Source organism: Suncus etruscus, chromosome 10 (genome assembly GCF_024139225.1).
Source record: "Suncus etruscus isolate mSunEtr1 chromosome 10, mSunEtr1.pri.cur, whole genome shotgun sequence".
NCBI lineage: Eukaryota > Metazoa > Chordata > Mammalia > Eulipotyphla > Soricidae > Suncus > Suncus etruscus.
The window spans coordinates 44,888,867-44,914,384 of NC_064857.1; the positions used below are offsets into that span (position 1 = coordinate 44,888,867).

The following is a 25,518-nucleotide window of genomic DNA, read 5'->3' on the forward strand; positions in this document are numbered from 1 at the left end:
TTTAGTAAGATATCCCATTTTACTGGATTTATATAAAAAAAAGGAAAAAGAGTATATTGCCACAAATTATTAGATAATGTCAAAAGATGCATGGAGTAGATCTGTGATGGTATTTCATTAGGGAAACAGTGGACTATGTCTAAGTTGTAGTATCTTTCTCTCAGTAGTTGACATTTTCCACATTCTCTAATTCATAAGTAATAATAACGTTGTCTTTTAAGAAATACCCATTAATACATAAATTCCCCTGCTTTGTCTGTTTAATGAAGTGCACGATACTTCAGCATCTCCTGCATCTGCTAGGCAGAGTCACTGGCCAAGATTATTTCCTGAGTTAGGATCCCATTTGAAAAGTTGGTCAATATTGACATTCTGGTTCCCAGTTGCAATCCTCTATTTCTGTCATGTTAGGTTAAAATGCTACAGGATGAGGGCATTGCAGGGTGCAATAAGTGATGAGCTCTAGGGGTATCAGGGTTTCATAGAGATAGAAATATTTTTTGTTTTTGTAGGACTTGTGTTTAATAGGGATAGCAACAAATCTTGGATAGGGAAGCACAGGGAGATTATACGGAGAGGCTGCACTCATGGCATATTCCAGCAGAAGAGGCAGAGGGTGTCTATTGTAAAACAGGCCCGTTGGCACCTATTTGTCCAGGCACCAGATATAAAGAAAGACTCCACTTGCCATCCAATCCTGGGTGAATGGGTCTGAAGCAGTGACATCTCAAAGATTAAGAGAGAAGAAAAGATGGCTGGAGAGTTAGCACAATGGTAGGTTTTTGCCTTGCACGCGGCCAATCCAGAATGGACACGGGTTCGATTTTTTGGCATCCCATATGGTCCCCTGAGCCTGCCAGGAGCAATTTCTGAGAGCAGAGCCAGGAGTTACCCCTGAACACCACTGAGTATGCCCCCCAAAAAACAAACAAACAAACAAACAAAAACAAAAGATAGACTTAAGGGACAAAGGCATAAGGTCAGGGGACTTCCAGCCTCATGGACTGATGGATTTAACTATCCTCCCTTTTCATTGACCAGATTCAATCCACCTGGCGGGAGGCTTGGAAAACCATACTCATTAGTTAATAAAATGAAACTGACTGCTCACCATGTGGTAAACTAAACTACTATCATATCTATCATATGGTGAGTCTTGCCAATTTTTTCAGTTATTTATTCATGATATATTTATTAAGAAACTCCACAGCATCAGATAATGTAAGTGTTATTTGGTTGTATAAACAGTAAACAAGCCCTATCTTGAAATACCTGGGAGTCATTTAGAGGAGGTACTTCTAAGAAAATAAATTATAGAGTGGTCATAACAAAACAAAAATCAATCTAAATTAAAAAGACATCGGGGTTCGAGAGATAGCAAAGTGATGGGACTTTTGCCTTGCACTCGGCCAACTTGGGATGGACCCGGGTTCAATTCCTGGCATCCATATGGTCCCCTGAGCCTGTCAGGAGCAATTTCTGAGTGCAGAACCAGGAATAAACTCTGAGCACTGCCAGTTGTGGCTCCAAAACCAAAATAAATAAATAAAATAAAAGAGGAACATTTTAAAAAGGTTAAGCCTGAGTGTTGAAGGAAATCTTTGCTTTGTTCTAATGGCAAAGAGAAGAGACGAGGGCTCACAAAAGACCATGATCTATGCATGGTATTTTATGTTCATTTTACTCACTTACTTAACATCTGTTTATTGAGCACTTGATGATGCAACAGTGAATACTATAGGAAAAAAATCACAGTCCTACAATAATTAAAAATAATCCAATTGGAATTTGCCTATGACATATGTCAGTCTTATAAAAAGATTATAAAGAACAATATGTGACATGGTTAAGTGATTATATAGAGTGGACATATCAGAGGCCAGAATATAGAAGGGTTTGAGTGACAGCTAAATACAGCACTGCTGACATTGGGTTGGATAATTCCTTGCTGAAGAACTGTATTAAGCCTATTGCTATCCACTATATTATTTATTTTATTTTATTTTTATTGTTATTGGGAATAACAAGTTTTTCATAGTTATATTTAAAGCATATAATGAAAGTGAATTAGGGCCATTCCCACTACCAGTGTTGAGCTCTCTCCACCAAAGTTACCAGTATCCATCCCATATCATCACCTTTACAGGTCCTTATGTGTTTGGCTTGTAGTTTGGATCTCTTGATTCTATTGTTGTTGACTTTGACTTGGGTAATTAGTTCTGATCTTTATTTGTTCCACCAATGCACCTGAGATCACTTGGCCATGAGCCTTATCCATTTTTTCCCTTTTCTCAATTTGTAAAAAGATATGGAAATATGAGGTAAAATATAAAAATTTTAAATAGCATTTTTAACCTCTGCTGACTATGTGTTAGTAGAATTCTCCTCTAATTGTGACAATAAAATTTACCTCTAAATTGTGCTGAAAATCATCTAAAATGATTCTTCTGGCTGGCTCCTAGACTTGTGTTCTGACAGATTATTTTATGCCCCTTTGTAGTAAATACTCTGGGGACTCAAAGGTGATCATGCAAACCTTTGTTAAGAAACACTAATTTCAGGGCACAATTATCCTTGATGGAAAGCAACAGGTGAATTATAATTAGCAAGGGAATTTAAAGAGAGCAAGAACAATGTTTTGTTTACATATATAGGATTATATTATATTATTCCATAAGCAGACCAATAGGTTCATTAGAAAACCAATACATTTATGATGCAGATAAGTATAAACGTTCTCTATTTTTATTTTCCTTTCCATATTTGCCATAGTGAATGCTCAAACATCTCAGAAGCAAACACCTTCAGGTTCGACACCTACTTCATCAAAGTTGGACCTCTTAGTAAAGTATGCAGAAGTTTGCAAAAGATAATTTGGGAGCTATAACATTAAACACATCTTCTTTCCTAAGTAAGAGGAAAGATACAAACCTTATATTTATGTCAAAAACCATCATTTCTCATTGCCTTTGGAAGGTATTTCACAGCTGATGCAGAAAATATGAGAAAAATGAAAAGGAAAAACACTTTACAGACACAGTTACAGAACTTTCAAAGCCTAACCTCCATCAGGATGTTTTCAGAGGTCCATAAAAGCTATAGCAATTACTCATCACTATGGCTTTCTCTTCACAAAAGATAAAATATAACAACTTGAAAGGCTAAAAGGTAGCAGAAGAAAATGGCACAAAGTTACCTATAGATTGCAAGCTTCCTAAGTGAAATGGCTAGTGATTGATGATACTTCTATAGGGTAATACTTCTCCCCACCCTCCCCAACAGAGAAAGCCAAGTACCTTACTGTTATATTTAATATCCCATAAATGTCTGTTGGTTGTCACTCAAGTATTTCATTACTACAAAATAACAGTTATAAAAAAATAACAGTTATATCAACTTAGAACTTCAACTCAAGAAAGAAGCAATATGCCTAAATGTCCACTTGGCATCAAACACTGAAGCATTTCAAAGTGTCTAAATTACATATCCTATCCTTTATTTTAGTTCTCTCTCCCTTTTTTTTCAATACATCTCTTTTCATCTAGCTCCCCTTACACCAAGGGCTAGCCAAGTACAATTATTCAAACTTATTTTACCCTGCAGAATCTTAGTGATCTATATGTCCTTACTTTTGAGTGCCTACAATCTACATGGCAATAATCATGTTCCTAGAACTACCATGAACTGGCATTCCCTTGGTACTTAGGTAAGTTTCTACTTTTAGATTATTGGTTTGTATAATGAGGAGAGGGAAGATTTAACAATCTGGACTTTGCATTGTCATCTTTTATTTTGATCATTTTAGTAAAACCTAGTCTAGAATATCCTGAGGGATGAAGACAAAGGATGCTAAATGTTGACTATATACAGTTAAATACAACTGAAATCAGTCTGTACTTAAAACTGTATTGTATTTAAAACTGATTTAAAAAACTCAAAACTTTATGTGTACTTATATTTAATCACCTATGATAGGTCTTGACTTTGGTAGTGGGGAATGATAAATAATTTATTTTTAGATTGCTTTTCAAGTCATGATGGAAAAATATGCAGAGAGAATAAACTTCAGTAAAGTGGAGGCTTTAGAAACATTGACCTTTAGTTTAGTTTTGCTTTGGGGAATGCTCTACCTAGATAGAATATTTAATAGTACCATTTTCTCTATCCTCCAGGCCATATGTCCAGTTAGCATAAGATAAATGTTACAAAAACATAAATCATTAGTGAACTATCCATTTATCACTTGTAAACTTTCCAACAAATATATTATACTTAATACAATTTTATTGTTTAAAGACTTATTTACTGTCAAGTTACAGTTACTGTCTAGATAGCGGTCAAGAATTGAAATAAAAACATAAAATTTTGAAATTTTAGTATTGTCTCTGTAATAAATGCCTGATATTAAATACATCAATGTCAATAAAAAGCATCGCAGATATTGACAAATATTACCTGGGACAGGTAGAGAAACCATCCTATTCTGAGAACTACTGAATTCAAATTAGTTAATTCTAACTGGGATAACAAGAAAGCTGAAATTTATCCAGGAAACTGTGCTATATTTCTAAGAATCCACCCAGAAAGCTGCTCCATCTAGGTTTTCTCCCAGATTTTATTTAATTTTTTAAATAAAGATATAGAGAGCAGAGACTGGAAGAATTGTATTGAAGGCTATACCAAAATATAATGTAGTTGGAAGAGACTGAATTTTTTTGTTAAGTAAATACCTTGGGGCCAAAATGAAGAGGCAACTGTGTAAAGCTGATAATTTTAGGTTTAATTCACTCTTCAAACTGGCCAGAGAGAAATTTCAACATTCTTGTATTTTAGAAATTTAAGCCAAGTCACATAGACATTAAGTATTAGGGAGTAGTGAGAGAAATACATTACATTTGTTTGGTGCCTTTGAATTCTTGGATCACCTGTGTGTCTGGTGAATAAAACTCTTTAAGATAAATAATTTATGATGCAATTAAATAGCAAATGTCTCACATTATTTTTTTACGAGAGCATAAATTAAGAAAAATATATTTTGTGCCATGACTCAGATATACAATGGCTCAGTCCCAAGGAACACATTGGTGTCTGTGGCATCTGGAGAAAAGATGCTTGCAGGCTGGAAAATGTTGGGAAGGAAAAGTAAGATCCCTGTTTAAAGAGCTAATTTTAAAATGTCTCCATAGGATGCAAATAACTATCCAATGAGGCACAGATTGAAAATGGCCAAAGGCTCTTGTAGTGCAACTAGGATGATATTACCCAAAGGCACTATGAAAAAATTCCTCCACCTGCAATTTTTAGTTATTATCAACATGGTCTGGATGCTTCAGAGATAACAAGAGTGCTATTTTCATTTTTTCTTTTTCTATAAATACTGTGTCTTTAAAAACAATATTTGGAGCAAATATAGACGCCTCTTAGAATATTTATGCACAAATAATTTTAGAAAATGAAGAAAAATTGTTAGGAATTTATTTATGACCATATTAGTTTTATTAGAGATAACAATAAAAAATGTGAAATAAATTGACATTGGTGCTGGGATTAGAATTTTGTATAAGGAAAGACAATTATGAATACTTTGTAAAGTGTATAGTACCTTCATTAAACGTTTTAGAAATATTATTGATATAGTATTGACTACTAGCATTACTTTTCACACATATGATAATCATATAATGTATATTGATATTTGTGGGGTATATTTGATATCAGACACTTGTTACAAAGATAACACTAAAATTTCAAAAATTTATGATTTTTTTACTTTATTTTATTTTCTTTACACTGACTGTATAGAAAGAGGAGGTACAGTAAATGAACCCTATATATACCTCAACACAGGCCCTTTGCCTGGTCTGTATTATGAATTGGGGGACAAAAAAAAAGATTTTTTTATTTTAACTCTGGGCTGCTAACTATTGACAGTAACTTGACAGTAATTAATTATTTAAACAATAAAGCTGCATTTATTTAAATTAATATGTTGGAAAGTTTACAACTGATGAACAGATAGTTCACTAATGATTTATGTCTTTGTAACTTTTACTTTTGCAATATTTATAAATTAGTTTGCTGTATTCATAAACTTATAAATTGGTTTAGTTTTGAAGAAATAGGAAATAAATTCGTGTATGTCCCTTTTCCTGTAACTATAAACTCTCAAGAAACACTGTCCTGAAGCATTTGATAGGATTTTTCTTTTATTTTTTCACTTTTATTTATTTATATTTTTAAATTTTAAGAAGATAAAAATTATTAATTTATTTATATTTTTAAATTTTAAGAAGATAAAAATCTTAATTTTTTTTTGGTTTTTGGGCCACACCCAGCGGTGCTCAGGGGTTACTCCTGGCTATCTGCTCAGAAATAGCTCCTGGCAGGCACGGGGGACCATATGGGACACCGGGATTTGAACCAACCACCTTTGGTCCTGGATCAGCTGCTTGCAAGGCAAACACAGCTGTGCTATCTCTCTGGGCCCAAATCTTAAATTTTTAAGAAGATAACCAGCTCGTCAATTTTATTGAATTTCTGGGATTTAAAATATAGCTATTTTTTCACACTTTATTCATACACACATCATTTTAATGCCACAGTCATCACCAGAGTGCCACTTCTCTCTGCCACCTTCACTTTCCAGCCACCTTCACCCAATTCCTCCTCAAAGTAAGTTTAGATCTACAAAAAATATTTATTTCTGATTACTTTGGCCATTTATAATTCCATTACAATGTTTCTTTATATTCCACATATGGAGGAGATTTCTATAGCTGAATGGAAGAAAACTGGATGTCCACAAAATTGAAAGTTAATTATTATGTTAATAACTTTATTCAAAAAGCTATACCTTTCCTTTTTATGGGCAAATATATTTTTAAAATACTAAAATGAACAATTCTATGCTAATATACTTAAATATCACATAAAATAGATAACATTCTACAAATATACACTTTAGTGAAAAATGAGAAGTCACTGACTCTGGTAAAAATGTTTTTTGGTTCAATCCCTATGGAAAACATTATAGAAGGCTCTCAATAAACTTAAAACTGAGCTTCCATCTGACCCAAAAGTTTCAACATTCATTCAAAAGAATATATGAACACCATTCTTCATTGCAGCACTCAGTACAATAGTTAAGATTTGGAATCAGTCAAGATGTCCAACAGCAGTTAAGTGAAACATGAAGATACAGTCAAAGTACACTTGAAGAAGAGCTATGTATGCATATCTGTAAGGAGTGATGAAACCATGTGATTTGCTGCAACATGAATGATATTATATTAGATGAAGTAAATCAGAAGAAGGATAAATGCATAATTATATTACTTATATGTGATATTTAAAATAACAATGAGTTAATGCAGTGGTTATAGGAGGGATGCCTTGATCCACACTGGCCCAGAGTTTATGGATAATGAAAACAAAATAGAATTGCAAGGGACAAGGAGGGGAGAGCAGATAGATGAGAAGCAATCAGGGCAAGGAGTAGGAGAATTTTAATAAATCATTGATTTTAAGGAATAATAGAACTAAATATTCAAACCACAAAATCAATATTATTAAAATCATGAGGCCAAAACTTTACCAAATTTAGAAAAGTGCCTGCCAAGATGTCAGGATAGTGGTGAGAGGGTAGGAGAATGAACCTAGAAATACTAGTGTAAGATAAGTTGACACTTGTGGTGAGATGGGTGTTGGAATGTTATGTTTAACACCCAATAATGAATAATATTTTAGATCAGAGTGGTTTAAGAAAATGTTTTAAAACTGAGGAAATGGGAATTAAGAAATGTTAAGAGAAAGTCTGAATAGGCTTATAAGACTTATCTGGTGCTGAAAAGCAATTATTGATTTTATGTTAGAAAACTTTATAGATATTGTCTAAGTATCTGCATTAATAAGAATAATATTGTAGTAAATTATCTTTAGATGTAATAAAGTCACCTGAAAATACATAGGACATTCAAGATAGATGAAATAATCATTCATTATTGAACAACTATAAAATTTATTAGCAAGCTAGGAGTAAACAGACTTTCTTAATCTAGTAAAAGGTAATCACAAGCACCAGAAAGTGAATGCCATACTTGATATCAAAGTGCTGTTAAATTTGTTTCTATAAAGAAGATCCTTTAAGTTTCTTGCAAAGCTGGTTTTATTGCTATGATCTCCCGAAACTCTTGCCTGTTCATGAAGCTCTATATTATAATTTTACATCTGAGTGTTCATCTGGCTGGTTAAAATATTCTTGGTAAAGTGTTCATTTCACTGATTTTTTTGTTTGTTTTGTTTGTTTTTTACTCTAAATGAGTTTTACAACATTCTTCTGGCTCATTAAGTTTAACTTGACAGATAGCTTTTATAATCTTTTATATTTCACTGGATATTTTCTTCTCTCATATCATTCTTTTTAATTTAAGTAGAAAGTCTTTGCAAGAGATACTAAGAGGCTCAGGGGCCCTTTCCAGCTCTTAAGACCAAGCAAGCTACAGAGTCAATGCTGGGGTTTGAAAATGACAGGTTCAAAGGTATAAAAGTATGTATCCTGTGTATATTAAATTTTAATGATTTTTATTGTGACCAAAAGTAAATAACAAATTTTTTTTGTTTGTTTTTTTGGGCCACACCTGGTGGTGCTCAGGGGTTACTCCTGGCTGTCTGCTCAGAAATAGCTCCTGGCAGGCACAGGGGACCATATGGGACACCGGGATTCGAACCAACCACCTTTAGTCCTGGATCGGCTGCTTGCAAGGCAAACGCCGCTGTGCTATCTCTCCGGGCCCAAATAACAAATTTTTTACAGTGATACTTAAGGTACATAGTGACAATGAATCAGGGTCATTCCCACCACCAGCGTTGTCCTCCGTCCACCCCTTTTCGGATCATGTGTTTCATATCTGCCTCCTTTGCCCCCGGAGTTCTAGTGTAACTGTTCCCCTCTGTGTATAGCTTGTTGTAGATAGGGTATCAATTTTGTTGTTGACCTTAGGTTTGGTGTTCTTTATATCTCCACTTATTCTCACAGATTTTTTTTTCTTTTGGATTTTTGAATTTTATGAATTTTTTCAGCCACCAACTCTTTTATAGTGACATTTTGTATATGAATATTGTATTTCGTTTTATTTAATGAATTGTGTTTCTATTTTTTATATTTTCTTTGCCTCATTTTTCTTCTTTCTCTTTGTTTTTGTTTTTGTTTTTTGGGCCACACCCAGTGACACTCAGAGGATACTTCTGGCTATGTGCTCAGAAATTGCTCCTGGCTTGGGAGATCCTATGGGACGCCTGGGGATCCAACCGCAGTCTGCCCTAGGCTAGCACAGGCAATGCAGACACCTTACCACTTGCACCATCACTCCAGAGCCCTTATTTTCTTTGCTTTTATTTTATTTTCCCCTTTTCAAAATTAAACAGATATTTATATTACTGGATTTTGATAGTTCTGTATTTTATGTAGAAATAAGTATAGAATTAATTATTTTAATAGGTGAATGGCTGTTAGGAATATATTTATTTTCTGATTGAACTTTTGTAGCCTTTATATTTTAAATATATTGTTTGAAGTATAAAATTTTATCGTCTTACTATTTCATGTTATTCTAGTGTCTGAGAGATATAGTGGAACATTATTTCTATACTTTGGATAATAGAAGCCTTTGGATTCTCTTCATTGTCCTTATTTAGACCAATATATTGCTCATAACTTAAAAATTGTATTGATCTGTTATGCTATTCAATTCACATTATTTTTAAAATATTTTCACAACATTTTCATTGTTTGTGCTTCTTATTTACTTTCTTTTGCTTACCTGTTCTTAGTTACTTTGCACGTTTTCTTAAGAAAGTTCTTAGATAACTGATACAAAACCTTTCATATAGAGATGCCTTGTCTATCTTGTAAATTCAGCTGTAGATGTTCCACATATTTTATATTGTATTTGGAATTCCTTAATTTTCTATCAAGATTTTTTTGAATTAATATTTGTGGTATCTTTGTGATTTTATTTCAAAATATTGTACCTTTTATGTTATCCCAGATATCTCCTTATTATCAACATCTTGTTTTAATTCATGAGGCTGGAGGGGAGAGAAAGAAACCTAAGCATAACATTTGAGGAATAGTGGCACTCTCGTAGGGTGTGTGCTTTGGAAAATAATGAAATTAAGTAAACATTAATAACAAAATTTAATTAAGCCTGAGTAAAATGTTGGAGTGTTAGTTACAGCTGCCTAGGGTTTGATGCTTTGTAAATTTAAAACAATAACATTAATAGAGTTGTAATTTATAATAATTAAATTTAAACAATCTATGTGGCCAATTAATTTAAATTTGTTCCTTCCTAACATTCTTAGGAAATGAGAATGTATTTCAGGACCAATTGTTGTATACTCAAAATATACTAGAGATGTCCTTGGTAAATTATTTTGTAACCAGAAAAATTGTCCTAAGAAGTATTGAGCATATCAACTTTGGTAGGTGGTATCAATCTTTTATCTAGTCTGTACATTTTTTGGAAGCTAAAATTTGTTATTTATATGCACTCTCTTTTGTTCTAATTATTGAGACTGGTACTGAAATTTCGAATAACTAATGTGCTTATACCAACATTGTCTGTCTGCTTTGAGAGGAAGAGCTACAACTTTGCTCTAGAGATATGCTGTGATGCAGATTCTCTTATGTGGCCTGCAAAGTGGTGCAACTGCATCTTGAATTAGATCCCGGATTCTCCTAGTTTTTGTATTAAATAGAGCTGAAGGTTGAACTCTTCCCCAAGCTTACTTTTTCCTTTGAGATGTAAAAGCACACTGGACAATTGCTTTGTATTTGATCTTCCCCCACCTGGGTTTGGGGGTTGGTTTGAATAAAGAAAGGAGTCTGGCTTTGGGCTGATAAGAGAAAGCACATGGCATAGGCAGCACATGGCAGAGAGAGCTGACTCTAATGAAAATATTTTCTGACTGCTGTGTATTATTTCTCCACAACTACCCTGCTTCATCAGACTCATCTGCCTAAGGGTCTGTTAGAAACAGTGTTGTTACCTCTTCAACAAGTGGTGCTGGCAGAACTGGTTAGCCACTTGCAAAAAAGTGAACATAGACCCCTAGTTAACATCATGTACGAAGGTAAAATCCAAATGGATTAAAGACCTTGATATCATACCTGATACCATAAGGTATATAGAACAACACGTCGGTAAAATACTCCATGACATTGAGACTAAAGTCATCTTCAAGGAGGAAACTGTACTTTCCAAACAAGTGGAAGCAGAGATCAACAAATGGGAATACATTAAGCTGAGAAGCGTCTGCACCTCAAAAGAAATAGTGCCCAGGATACAAGAGTCACCCACCGTGTGGGAGAAACTATTCACCCAATACCCATCTGATAAGGAGCTAATATCCAAAATATACAGGGCACTAACAGAACTTTACAAGAAAAAAAACATCTAATCCCATAAAAAAATGGGGAGAGGAAATGAACAGACACTTTGATAAAAAAAGAAATACAAGTGGCCAAAAGGCACCTGAAAAAATACTCTTCGTCACTAATCATCAGGGAGATGCAAATCAAAACAAAGATGAGATACCACTTCACACCGCAGAGATTGGCACACATCACAAAGAATGAGAACAATCAGTGCTGGTGGGGATGTGGAGAGAAAGGAACTCTAATCCACTGTTCGTGGGAATGCCATCTAGTCCAACCTCTATGAAAAGCAATATGGAGATTCCTCTAAACCAAAAACTAGAAATAGAGCTCCCATACGATCCAGCTATACCACTCCTAGGAATATACCCTAGGAACACAAGAATACAATACAAAAACCCCTTCCTCACACCTATGTTTATTGCAGCACTATTCACAATAGCCAGGCTCTGGAAACAACCAAGAAGCCCTTCAAACAGAGGAATGGCTAAAGAAACTGTGGTACATATACACAATGGAATATTATGCAGCAGTCAGGAGAGATGAAGTCATGAAATGGATATACATAGAGTCTGTTATGCTGAGTGAAATAAGTCAGAGGGAGAGAGAGAGATGCAGAATAGTCTCATTTATCTATGGGTTTTAAGAAAAATAAAAATCATCTTTGCAACAATCCTCAGAGACAATGAGAGAAGGGCTGGAACCTCCAGCTCGCTTGATGAAGCACACCACAGAGTGGTGAGTGCAATTATAGAAATAACTACACTGAGAACTACCATAATCACGTGAATGAATGAGGGAACTGGAAAGCCTGTCTGGAGTACAGGTGGGGATGGGGTGGGATGGAGGGAGATTTGGGACATTGGTGGTGGGAATGTTGCACTGGTGAAGGGGGGTGTTCTTTACATGACTGAAACCTAATCACAATCATATTTGTAATCAAGATGTTTAAATAAATAAAAATATACTAAAAAATAAAGTGTGTGTTTCAAATATAGTTTTATTTAGGATAGTGCATAGGATAAGCGCATGGTGTTTTATGAGACAATAATGATCAAACTTGGGCCTCAGCATGAAAAACCAATACTCAGCCCTTTTATATACACTATTGACCCCTAAAGTCACTTTCTAGAGAGAAATATATTTGTAATTTGCTTATTTCAGAGGAATTTATATTTCTTTGTGAAAATCTAAAATTTGATGCTGTGTCATTTTATTTTCAAAGACAACTTACCTTAGAGTGGAAAAATATCATCACACATTTGGGATCCAACATGTAACTGAAGATATTCTATTCTGCATAGAACAGAAACTAGAGACGAGGAAGAAAGCACCTCTCCATTTATCACTCAGAATCTTGAGCAATAATAGCTTTCCATATTCAATGCTTGATTTCTGATATCATCTTACTTATTGATAACAGGATGCTGGAATCAAGGCAAAGCATGGAGAATATTGGAAGCTTTTATGTATAATCAAGATCCAAATGACCTATTTTTTCAAGGCATATGAGTTCAGATATGTGATAATATATGATAGAGTTTAAATACATAATGTCATCAAAGTACAAGGGAACCTGAGCTATGAAATGTGGCTTAACATTGTAAAGGAAAGAAGAAAGGATTGTAGTAAAAAACCAACTATCTTACAAAAAATAGAATCTGGTGTCTAGATATATTTTAAATACTCAATTTATCTTCTCAATTTTAATCCCAATTTCTCTTGCAAAACTATAACAAATGTTATTATACAATTGGGAATAAAGTTTTAAATTCAGATAATTCAATTGAATCCTGTATTTTGGGATACATCTGATATAAAGAGACTAAATCTAATATGAGGAACTATTAAACCCAGAAAAAAGACTGTGAAGAGCACTAAAATTAAAGTTGAGAATTGCACTGCTTGCAACAGAGCTGCTTTTTCTTTTTTTTCTTTACTTTTCTTTCCTTTTTTTTTTTTTTTTTTTTTTGGTATAAATGGAATATGCTAACTTGGCCTAAGGTGTTTCCTAAAACTTGTTGTAAGAGAAAATTATAAACACAAAATATTCAGAAACTAAAAACGTAGAGAAGTTTCTGGCTGTGCTATCATTAATTCTTAAGGGTATAGTAAATGTTTTGGAAAAATAATGATTATTTTACATAGCAAAATATATCATACTTAGTTTTTATAATAGTTCTCACATGAAAGTTTGTTCTCATTTTATCCATTGGAAAAAGTCTAAGAAATTTCTTGTAACACATGTGTTTTCTTTGGAGGAATGCAGATAAACAGCCTGAAAATAGACAGATAAAGTGAGCAATTCACACTTCACGACATTTCATACTTCATACTGGAGGACCTGGCAGCTGAAACTACATCCCATGAACACAGGCACCATGGCTGCATTCAGCCAACTCCATAGACAAACTTTATTCACTAAAGAGATGTAAACCAGCTGCAAAAAAACTGTAGATACATCGATCATGTACTAAAATTTGGCAACCCCCACAAGGAGAGGCAGGGAAGAGACTTGGCACAGCAACTATATATACCTCTCAAAATTGCCATCATCTCTCTCTCTCTTTCTCTCTCTCTCTCTCTCTCTCTCTCTCTCTCTCTCTCTCTCTCTCTCGTTCTCTCGTTCTCTCTCTCACTCACTCACACACACACAAACACATAAAATTAAAATAAAATTTAAAAAGGCTCTACCATTCAACCAAACAGATTTCTTTTTCTTTTCATTTTTTCTTTTTGATTTTTGAGCTACACTCAGTGATGCTCAGGGCGCTCAGGGATTACTTCTGGCTATGCACTCAGAAATCGCTCCTGGTTCAGGGACCATATGGGAATCTGGGGATTGAAGCCAGGTCCATCCTGCTTCAGCCACATGCAAGGCAAATACCCTATCTCTGTGCCCCATCAACTATAGATTTCTGCTGAGAAGCCAAATGGAGCAAAACTTTAGTATATTGGTATTGGGCCAGGCATCAATAGAACCCTAGGTGAGTATAGACACTTCTTCCCTTCATTATTGTACTTCCAGAAGCTCTAAGAGCTAAAACCATGCTCCACAATGCCACAGAGCTTGGAATTACTGGATCATATGGCCACAAATGCAGCCTCATGACAATTCCATTTTTTCCTATACTGTCAATCCAATAGTAATATACTAATTTATACATCAACATGAATTTAGACCATCTATTGTTCAGAAGTAAAAAGAAGAAAACATAAAAGAAAGATTAACTAGCAAAAAGAGGTCAGTAAGCTTCAGTCAATGATTTAATGGCCTCTTTGAGATAAAAAAATAATTTTCAAGTATAATCTTGGATGGTCTTTAAATAAAGTAATTTATATTAAAATATACAAATGGATACCAAGTTTGATATGAACTTCTGCATTCTTTCTTCTTTTTCTTCTTCTTTTTTTTTTTTTTGGTCACACCCAGCAACGCTTAGGGGTTCCTCCTGGCTCTACACTCAGAAATAGCTCCAGGCCTGCTCAGGGGATCATATGGGATGCCAGGATTTGAACCACCATCCTTCTGCATGGTAAGACAAACGCCTTACTTCTATGCTATGTCTCCGGCCCCCGAACTTCTGCATTTTTATCCAACATTGCTCCTGTTTCTCTGGCAGAAAATTAACCTATTTTTTTTATTTTTTCATTTTTTTTGCATTTGTTTTGTTTTATAAATATCTTTTTTAAGCATCATGATTACAAGCATGTTTGTAGTTGAGAGGAAATTAACCTCTCTTACACATTTTACTTGCACCAAAAACACATCATTTTATGAAAAAATAATAATAATTATTATTGATACTATTTTTCCTGTTTAATGTTATTTTGTCCCACACCCCTGTGATAACTATTTGTTTAATAGTATATATGTTTATGATTTAGGGGTACAATGTTGTCATACCACACTCACAGTCTAAGTGCTAATATTCCTCTTGTGTTTTCTAAGTAAATTAATTTCACTGTTTCACTTTGGTGAACTCAGTTATTTAAAGAGTCCAAGAGTTTGTTTTCATTGGACATTGTCTTTTTTTTTTTTTTTTGCTTTGTTTCTTTATAAACTGCAGAGGATGCAATTGTCTAGCATTTTTGTTTCCTTCTGATATATTTCACTTAATATGACAGTCTTTGAAACTATGAACATCAAAAGGCAAATCCTATTTTATTTAATAACTGAGTAGTATTATATTATGTGCACATATTACAATTTTACAAATTTTTTTTTATTTTTTGGGCCACATCGGCAGAGCTCAGGGATTACTCCTGACTATTTGCTCAGATATCACTCCTGGCAGGCTCGGGGGACCATATGGGATGCCGGGATTCAAACTACTGACCTTCTGCATGAAAAGCAAATGCCTTACCACCATGCTATCTCTCCGGCCTCTACATTTTTTTTTATTAACACATCAGCTTTTGTCCATTTGTGTTGTTTTAAGGTTTTGGTTATTTTATTTTATTTTATTTATTTTATTGCTATTATTGTTTGACTTACCTATCAGCCATATCACTCAAATTTAAGGAATTTTATGTGCCCATCACATATTAGCTGTATTGCTAAAAACTATGAGCACAAGAGTAGCTGTGAAATATAATTTTAGTGATTAATAGTCTAAAAATATTATTAAAATGTAGCATCTTGTTTCTTTAAAAGTTTTCTCTTATGTAGAGTATTTTTCCCTTTAACAATAAAATATGATTTTGGTCAAAATCTTATCTCTAATCCCCAGTCTTGGTTCTTTGTTGCAAAAACAAAGTTCCCTTTAAGTATTCCACAAAAGATAATTTGTAAAATTCAGGTATACTTGCCTATCATTAAGAAATTCATGAAACTGTCCCCAAGTTGAGCCAGACTTATCTATAGAATGTCTTATAAAGAATAAGATTATCAAGAATTTATTTCCACTATCATGTTCATAAAACTGGTAGATTCAAAATTACCATCTCACCTTTATGATAAATTTTAAATAGCTTTTGTCACAAACCTTGCAGGTTTATATAAAAAGTCTCCAAACCTTATCCCCCAGTAGCCAATTCCAATCTCACATATCTGCTGATGTCCCTAATTGATAGTTCCAAACCTTTGTTGGAGTACTAGATTCAAGTCTAGTTCTAAAGTCTATAAAAACAAATTGAATTTTTTTCTTTTGTATCTCAATTGAGTATAAATATTTAAGAAATCAGCATCATACACTTTTCTACTCTGACAGTTTTACTTTAGGTAAATATTTTGGTAACTCTCAACCTTAGTACACTTTTATTTTTGCTTTTTCTTTGGGGCCACACCAAGTGACACTCAGGGGTTACTACTTGCTATGCTTTCAGAAATCACTCCTGGCTTGGGGGACCTTATGGTACCATCCTAGGTTACCATGTGCAAGGTAAATGCCCTGCCACTTGCGCCACTGCTCTGGCCCCAATTTTAGTACATTTACAATAAACTTCACTATTAACAATACCTTTATCTCAGACAAATTTGTTCATAATAAAAAGTGTAGTGTTACCACATTTTGATAATAAAAAACTGTGAAGAAAAGCAAAATATTATAATTGATGGTATAAGTAGAGCTATGTGAAAACATATAGATATTTATGTTCTGCCTTGTTAGAAAATTTTATTCTGCCATGTAGATCTAATATGAAGAAAATGTTAGATTATTTATCTAGCATCTAATAGGAGATAGAATTTTTTACAGATGACTTAATTACATGTCATATATTCATATATTGTAATAAGATAGTGAGTTAGAAGAAAAAATTTCTACTAAATTGATTCTGTTTTGCTAAATGCAGAGTCACGATGAGAAGGTCATATGGTCAACACCACTGCTTTGTAAAAGATCTGGGTATTTAGTTTATTTTAAAGGCCTTGTGGTTCTATTGAATATAGGAAGAAAAGACTGAACAATTTATTCAATAGTTCAAAAATAATTTGTTCTTTGTACCTAAAGTAACTTCATTTAGATTCTCTTTACTATTTAAAAGGGAGATAAACTTTTTTTTTTGTTTGTTTTTGGGCCACACCCGGCAGTGCTCAGGGGTCACTCCTAGCTGTCTGCTCAGAAATAGTTCCTGGCAGGCATGGGGGATCATATGGGACGCTGGGATTCGAACCACCACCTTTGGTCCTGGATTGACTGCTTGCAAGGCAAGGAAATAAACTTTTGTATGAAGAACCCAAACCAAGAGAAAAACTCTTTTTGTAGCCATCAAGAATTGTAATGTGGTATTGAATGTTTAAAAAGATAAGAAAAGAATAATTCTCTGGGGGCTGGAGCAATAGCACAGAGGTAGGGTGTTTGCCATTCACATGGACAACCTGGGTTCATTACCTTGCATCCCATATGATCCCCCATGCCAGCCAGGACCTCACTTACCTAATCTTTAAATATGCTTTATTACTATGATTTTATGATTTGAGAAAATTGAAGGAAATCATGAGCATAAAGTGCTTACTAAAATGTTGATACATATAAAATATTCGTACATAACCATACTAATAACTGTTTTCCCTACAAGGCTGAGTTATCTAAAATACAGAATGGCTTCTAAACTATCTGGTATTAACACAGTTAGAATGTCATAAATTTTGATTGTATGGAAATTATATTATCCTTTTTTTTAAATTAGAGTAGAAGGAGGGAACTTAGTGCTCACTGCGAGTTGATCCACAAGAACCATCTCTGGATATTATGACATCAGAAGTTAAATGATAGCCAATAAAAATATTGAACAAATAGCCTATCATCTTTTTTTATTCGACTACACCCAGTGACGCTCAGGGGTTACTCTTGGCAATGTGCTCAGAAATCGCTCCTGGCTTGGGAAACCATATGGGATTCTGGGAGATTGAACCATGGTCCACCCTAGGCTAGTGGGAGCAAGGCAGAAGCCTTATGGCTTGCACCACCACTCTGTCCCCAAGTCTATCATCTTTTGAGTTAAAAGATTTGCTAATTTTGAGAAGGGAAGTTGTTGGAGGGTGCGATTATTTTTCAACACCAAAAGAACTGGAGAGTCCTCTAATAAGTGACAGTACCACTATCCGAATGATATAATTCATGGGCAAGATTGGAGGACCTATGTAAGAGAAGGAAACAAAGAATGATGCTTAGAGTTATGTATTTAATATAGATTACTAGAGTAAACTCATACACAAAAATAATAGGAGGCCCCAAAGACTTTAATTATAGTCAAGATAATAGAATCTGAGATAGTTCACTAAGAAAGAGAAAATAAGTGTTTATAGCCATACCACTCTGAACGTGCCTGATCTCAACTATTCTCAGGATTGGGCATGGTTAGTACTTGGATGGGAGAAAATAAGTGCAGAATTGAGTGAATGATCACATTGAATGAATGAGGTAACTATACACTAAGACCTTCATGTCCACATTGTTGTAAATAGATTCTTTTAACTCTACTAATTAAAGCATTTAAAAATATACCTGTTTAGTAAAACAACTGAGAAAAACATTAGGCAATCCTAGTTTAATAGATACATAAATCAATCATTTTATGATAATAAAGCATAAATTAATTTTGGTACAAGTTTTTTTGTAACTCAACCCCCTTATTCAGTTTTACAACCCCATATGGAATTACAACACACAGTTTAAGAAGCTAGCTTGCAGAAAGTGTTAGAAGGATACTATTAGTTTACTGATAGTATGGTATGGTAATGTTATATCTTAAAACATAAATATTAAAACTCTTAAAAATACTATTGTTTCAATACAAATAAAGAGGCTCTTTGATAGTGCTATCTTAGACCATTTTATATAAATTAATGTAGGCTATATTGAGCTAGACTGAGGATGCCTGCATTCACTTTAGAAAAGGTAAGAAATACTCATCTGATATTTCCTCATAGTTTTATCTGAAGAAGAAAATGAGAGAAGATGGGGAAGGGGGGTGTTCTTTGTATTACTGATACCCAACAACAATCATGTCTGTAATCAAAGTGTTGAAATAAAGATATTGTTTTAAAAAAAAGAATATAAATTTAAAAATAAAAAGATAAAATCTAGAAAATTTTCTTGTGATTTTTGTCAAAAAAAAATGAGAGGGGCCAGAGAGTTAGCATGGTGATAGGGAATTTGCCTTGCATGCAGGACAGTGGTTCAAATCCCGGCATCCCATATGGTCCCCCAAGCCTGCCAAAAGCAATTTCTGAGCATAGAGCCTGGTGTAACCCCTGAGCACTGCCAGGAGTGACCGAAAAATAAAAAAAAGAAAAGAAAATGAGAGAAGAGTAAAAAGAATGATTCAGTTTGGATATATAATATAATATATAGATTCTACATATTTTCCTTGGCTTCTCCCAGCATAATTTCTGGTCCCAAAACTAGGAGTAAGATTTGAGCACTAGAGAGGCTTGTAACAAACCAAATAAATAAACAAAGAAACATCCAACCAAACCAAAAAAATAAAACTCACTACAGAAAACTCACAAAACAAACAAAGAGTTGTGGTTGGAGAGGTGGCACAAGTGGTAAGGCATTTGCCTTGTACATGCTAACCTAGGAGGACCTTGATTTGATTCCCAAATATCCCATATGGTCCCTCAAGCCAGGAGTGATATCTGAGTGCATGTATGGGCCAGGAGTAACTCCTGAGCATCACCAGGTGTACCCCCAAAACAAAAACTAACAAAAAAACTCCCAAATTTAAGAATTTTATATTCTCTTCTTTTCTTTTACTTCAATTTGTTTTGCTACTTAATTCTTGTTGTTGACTTGTATTTGTTTTCAACCATAAGGACAAACAAAAACCAAAAACAATAAAAACACAAAACTTTGCTACAAAGCCCTTCTCTTTTTTCTCCTCTTTCCCCACTTTTCTTTCTTCTTATTGTCGTTTATTGCTTGTTTTGGAGTTTTTTCTTTTTTCTTTTCTTTTCCTGTTCTTCTTTTAAATTGATATTGTTAGCTTCTAGTCTGACTACTCCCAGCTTTGCTTTTTTTTTTTTCCTAACAGATACAGAACTTGAATCATCTTGTTGTGCCTCATAAATTGAGTGGGGAAAAAAAAGTGGATGGAAAGAGGGGCAAACAGTCGCATGAACATTGAGTGGAAATAAAAACTGATCAGACTTAAACACCAAACCCAAAGTCAATGACAACAGAATCAAGATACCCAATCTACAACACTTTATACACAAAGGAGACCTGTTACACTAGCAGTCCAGGGGACAAAGGGGTGAAGATAAGGATATGGGATGCAAGCTCGGAACAGTTGGAGGGAGGACAACACTGATGATGGGAATGGCCCTAATTCACTGTCACTCTATACCTTAAATATAACTGTGAAAGACTTGTAATTCACATTGGTCACAATAAAAAAAAAAAAAAGTAAAGAAAAAGAAAACAGAAAAAAATCACACAAGAATCTTTCAGAGTGCTCTGAAAGCTTAAACCCTTTCAATTTGGCAATGTGCACCTTAAACTCAGAGGTTGAAGCTATGATATGGGGAAATTATAAAAATGTTAAAAAATGTAGTAAAGGGCAGTAAAATATGGAATTTCTCAGAGCAGTTTGCAAGGCGAAACTGAGGCTTCCTTTTTCACTATTATTGAAAAGAAGACTCAAAATTCATGCTTTTCCTATGTTAAAATTTAGATGATTATTAAATATTCATGTAGATTTCAAATTAGAGACAGAAAATTTAGATAATAAATAATACATGTACATATATAAATATATAAAATTAAATATATTTATAGTTTATTAAAAGTTTTAAGAAAGTTTGTAGTGAAGCAAATTGCTTTATGATTATGTTTCACAGTTTCCAAAAGCAATTTTACTAAGAAAATGTTTTTCTTATGACAGTTTAGATGCATGTACTGGGAAACACTGATCACACAGAACGTGTTTTGAGATATGCTGACAAATAAAGCACATAATGGAGACCTAATACATATATCCCACAACATTCACCACTGCATTATAAAAATGAATTATATTTTAATGCATGCAGACACCTGTTTTCACCATCATTGAATATGCAGTGTGTTTATTGTGTTTATCGTGTGAAAATTAGTGAGGAAATTTATTGGTGGAAGGAAAATATGCTGAAATTCAGTAGAGAATAGAAAACAGATATTAATCTGCCATCTTATAAATATGTCAAAATTCTCAAGGGCTGAAGCAATTTATTCTGAAAGAGGGAGAGAAGTAGCTTGGCAGGTTGTTTTCAATCTCTCTCCCACTGATTAAGGTTCATAAAGCATATGGGTATTGTGTTCAGTAGAATTTTTTAAGCTATGAATAGAAAGTGATACTGTTTAGTGGAGAGTGACAAGTTTCAATCCCTTTTAAATTCAACAAACTGGAATTCTAGTACACAGAAAGTAGGGTGGCTTAAAGTGAGAATGTTATCACCCCAGTTCAAAATGTTAAATAATGCTTTCTATATCTTTGTGTGAAAACTTCTTGTGTGCACATAAATACATATATTTTAGATAAAATTCTAAGATATCAAACCGAAGGACAGTGGTTTGAATCCCAGCATCCTATATGGTCTCCCTATTTGGTCTTATATGGTCTCCCCTTGAGCCTACCTGGAGTGATTTCTGAGCATAGAGCCAGGAGAACCCCTGAGCACCCAAAACCAAAAAACAAAACAATAAAATTCTAAGATATATATTTTCAGAGGGCCACAGACAGCGAGTCTGAAAAATGTGAAGATAGATGTAACTCCAATTATTACTTAAAAGATTAAATAGAAAAAAGATTAAAGTAATAGACATTTGATGTATCAGAAGTGTTTGCCTCAGGAACTCATGCTTAATTAGAAGTCAATTTCTGCCAACCTATTTTTAGTCTTACAGTTTTTTCCCTTATCCTAAGAAAAATAAATTGATTTCTCTATTATCAAAGGCAAATTATTATATGACCCTACTTTTTTAGACTTTAGAAATTCATTATTTTATTTTATGAAATTTTCTGAGATGTTGTTGGTTTATAAGAGCATAAAAGTTTTTTGGTTTTTTTTTTGGATATGGCAATCCTGGCATTGTTCTGGCTTACTTCTGATAAGGGTCCTCTTCTGGCAGTGGTATTAGAAATTGAATCTTGAATAATGGTATGTAAGGTAAGCTATCTTTTCATTGTACTTTCATTCCATTCCCAAGAACATAAACATTTGTATACCTTGATATATCATACTCAATCTGCAGTAAATTTAACATATAAATTAGTATTTCTTATAGAACTTTTATAATAGCTTATTAGCTAATGCTTATTTATCTAAAAATAATTTTATTACGTCTTTTCATTTGAGAGATAGTTTAGCTGGAGAGAGTATACTTATTTGAAAGTGCTTTTTATTCAATTATTCAAGTAAATGATATCATTCCCTATGGCCTATCAAATTTCAGTTGAGAAACATGCAGTGAGTTTTAGAAAGGTTTCCTTATCTGTGAGCCTTTGCATGTATTCCTAGAAGTTTACAACAGTTAGTATCTTGCTATATCAGAGATACGCTGATAGTTCGTGTGTTTATTTTTGTTTTAGGATCTTTTTATTACCCTTTGTTTTTCTTTTGTTATCACAAATTAATTATAATCTTTTCAGGAATATGTTTAGTCTCCAGATTTTGAGATTTCCAAGGTATTTTTTGAGGGGGCTAAATTCGAACTTTATTTTTATAGGACTGTGATCTGAATAGATACTGGATGCGACCTCAATCTTCTTGACTATATTGTGACCAGCATGTAATCTATCCTGGTAAAAATCCAGGTGCATTATAAAATAATGAATATTTTGTTCTGCAGGTATAAAATGCTGTGTATGTATGTATATTCAGTTTATTACTTACTAATTTAATTTAATATTGTTGACTTAAATTAACATTAGTATGAAAATTCTATGCAAACTTTTAAACCAAATTCATCATTAAAATAAAAGCAGTATATGGTTGTGTCATTATTTTTTGAGAAAGTATTATTTGCTCAATTTTATTGTCACAGATTAAACACACACACAACCACACACACACACACAGGTCTTGACTAATTTCTTATTACTTTTGTTGTTTTTGAGTAACATCCAGCAGTGCTCAGGGGTTACTCCTGGTTCTATACTCAAAATAACTCCTGTAGGGTTCCAGTAATCTAATGGAATGTTAGGAATAAAACCCAAGTAGGTCATTATTATTATTATCATTATTTATAAAATATATACTCATATATTGAGCAAAATGGATAACCTAGCATAAAATCTCAGATTCTTTCTAGAATTAGGGCTCATTTTTCTTTAGTACTCTCTATTCTGTCAATATATCCATGTAGTACGTTTTGTACTTTACCTAATGCTCTACTATATCTCTTATCTTTAGACCATTTAAAAAATTTACTTTGCCAATTTCATTTTAATCTGTATCCAGATACTTTTTAATTATTTTGTTTTTAAAATTGTAGCTGTGGAGGGTGCAGAGAAATAGCTCAGCTTGTAGTGTGCTTGACTTGCAAGCAGCCAGCCTTAGATCGAATCACTGTATCCCATATGGCCCCTCAAACACCTCCAGGACTGCAGAGCCAGTAAGCTGGATGGCGGAAGATCAAAAATAAGCCAATAAAACAAAACAAACAAACATGGTATAATGTAAATGAACTTGAAAACAGCTAGAATTGAAAACTTATAGTAACAAATATTTTTATATTTTTATCTATATGAAGTATTCAGAATTGTTAGAACTGTAGTTACCTATATGTAGGGTTGGTAAAAAAAAAGGGGGGGGCGATAATTGTTCTTTGACTCATTGTTGTTGCTTTTTATCTTTTGGACTGAAAAACTGTTCTAAAATTAGAAAATGATGATTGCACAACACCATGGTTACTAAAAGCCATTGGATTATACACTTTACATTTGTGAGCCATATGGTGTGTGAATTTAATAACACTGTTAAAAAACTAATGTGGTCTCCACTGGTGTTGCATGTAACATTTTGTACATTTAATTTAGAGACAATAAACGGCTGCTTTTGCTTAGTATTTTCAGATTCATGTCATTTTTTAGCGACTAAATCTTTGGTTATGAATATGAGCAGTTAACTTACCATTCTATAGCTTTTCATTTTTCTTTAAGTTTTATGTTTTAGTTTGTATTTGGGTCCCTGTTCGTAGGTGAATATACATTTAGTGATATATCTTTTATGTGTATTGAAACTTTAATTATAATGTAAAGGCTCCTTTGTATTCCTAGAACTCTTTCTAACTGAATTCTACTTTATCTTATATTTAAATACTTATTTCATATTAATTTTGATCCATATTTAGATTACATGATATATTTTAACATTTTATTTTATTTTAACGTATATAATATTGGCCAGTGAATTTCTTAGAGTATATAAATTAAATACTTAACTTAATATTTATATTTATATAAATAGAGCATTATAAATGATATAATTTAATTATTTTTATATTTAACTTATATGAATTTAATTTAAATAATTTCAATTAATTATTTATTAAATTAAGTATATATTTAATATACAGTTCTTACAAGACCTTGGGGCAACCGATTATTCAGCCAATAGAGTGCTAAGGTTCAATGTTTAGGCCCAGTGATAAAATGCTGTTCAGATTTAATGACACTGGAAGCCACCGAGTGTCATCAGTGGTGACTGAAGGCTTCTTTGGCTAAACTAGGTGGTACAAGAGTGCATTGTGTATGGGGAAGAAAACTAATATGTTACTAGGATTTAGTCCTGTGTCCTGAGAGGTACAAGACATAGGGTTCAGACCTTTTTTCTATATCCTTGGTCCCACTATATTGGCATTACTGTGTTTATCTTGAATTTATCATTTTATCTATATTTAATGTAACTATTAATGTGTAATGATTTTAAACTTGCTACTTATGCATATGTTGTTTATTCCTTATTTAAAGTTTATTTATTCTGTTCTACCATTCTCAGAATTATCTCTACACCTTTTTATTTTGCAGTCTATTTTTATTCTTTCACTTTATTTTTAAAATCTGTATACCCTTTGGGCAAGAGCAATAGCACAGTGATAAGGTGTTTGCCTTGCACGTGGCAACACAGGATGGACCCCGTTTCAAATCCT

General features: G+C 33.4%; 1 non-coding gene across 1 annotated transcript; it reads left to right on the forward strand.

Moving 5' to 3' along the window:
• The first annotated feature begins 5,759 nt into the window (after positions 1-5,759).
• LOC126021229 (small nucleolar RNA SNORA51) lies at positions 5,760-5,886 on the forward strand. Its single transcript, XR_007499823.1, has one exon. It is a non-coding gene; the product is annotated as a small nucleolar RNA SNORA51 (small nucleolar RNA).
• Positions 5,887-25,518: the final 19,632 nt, after the last annotated feature.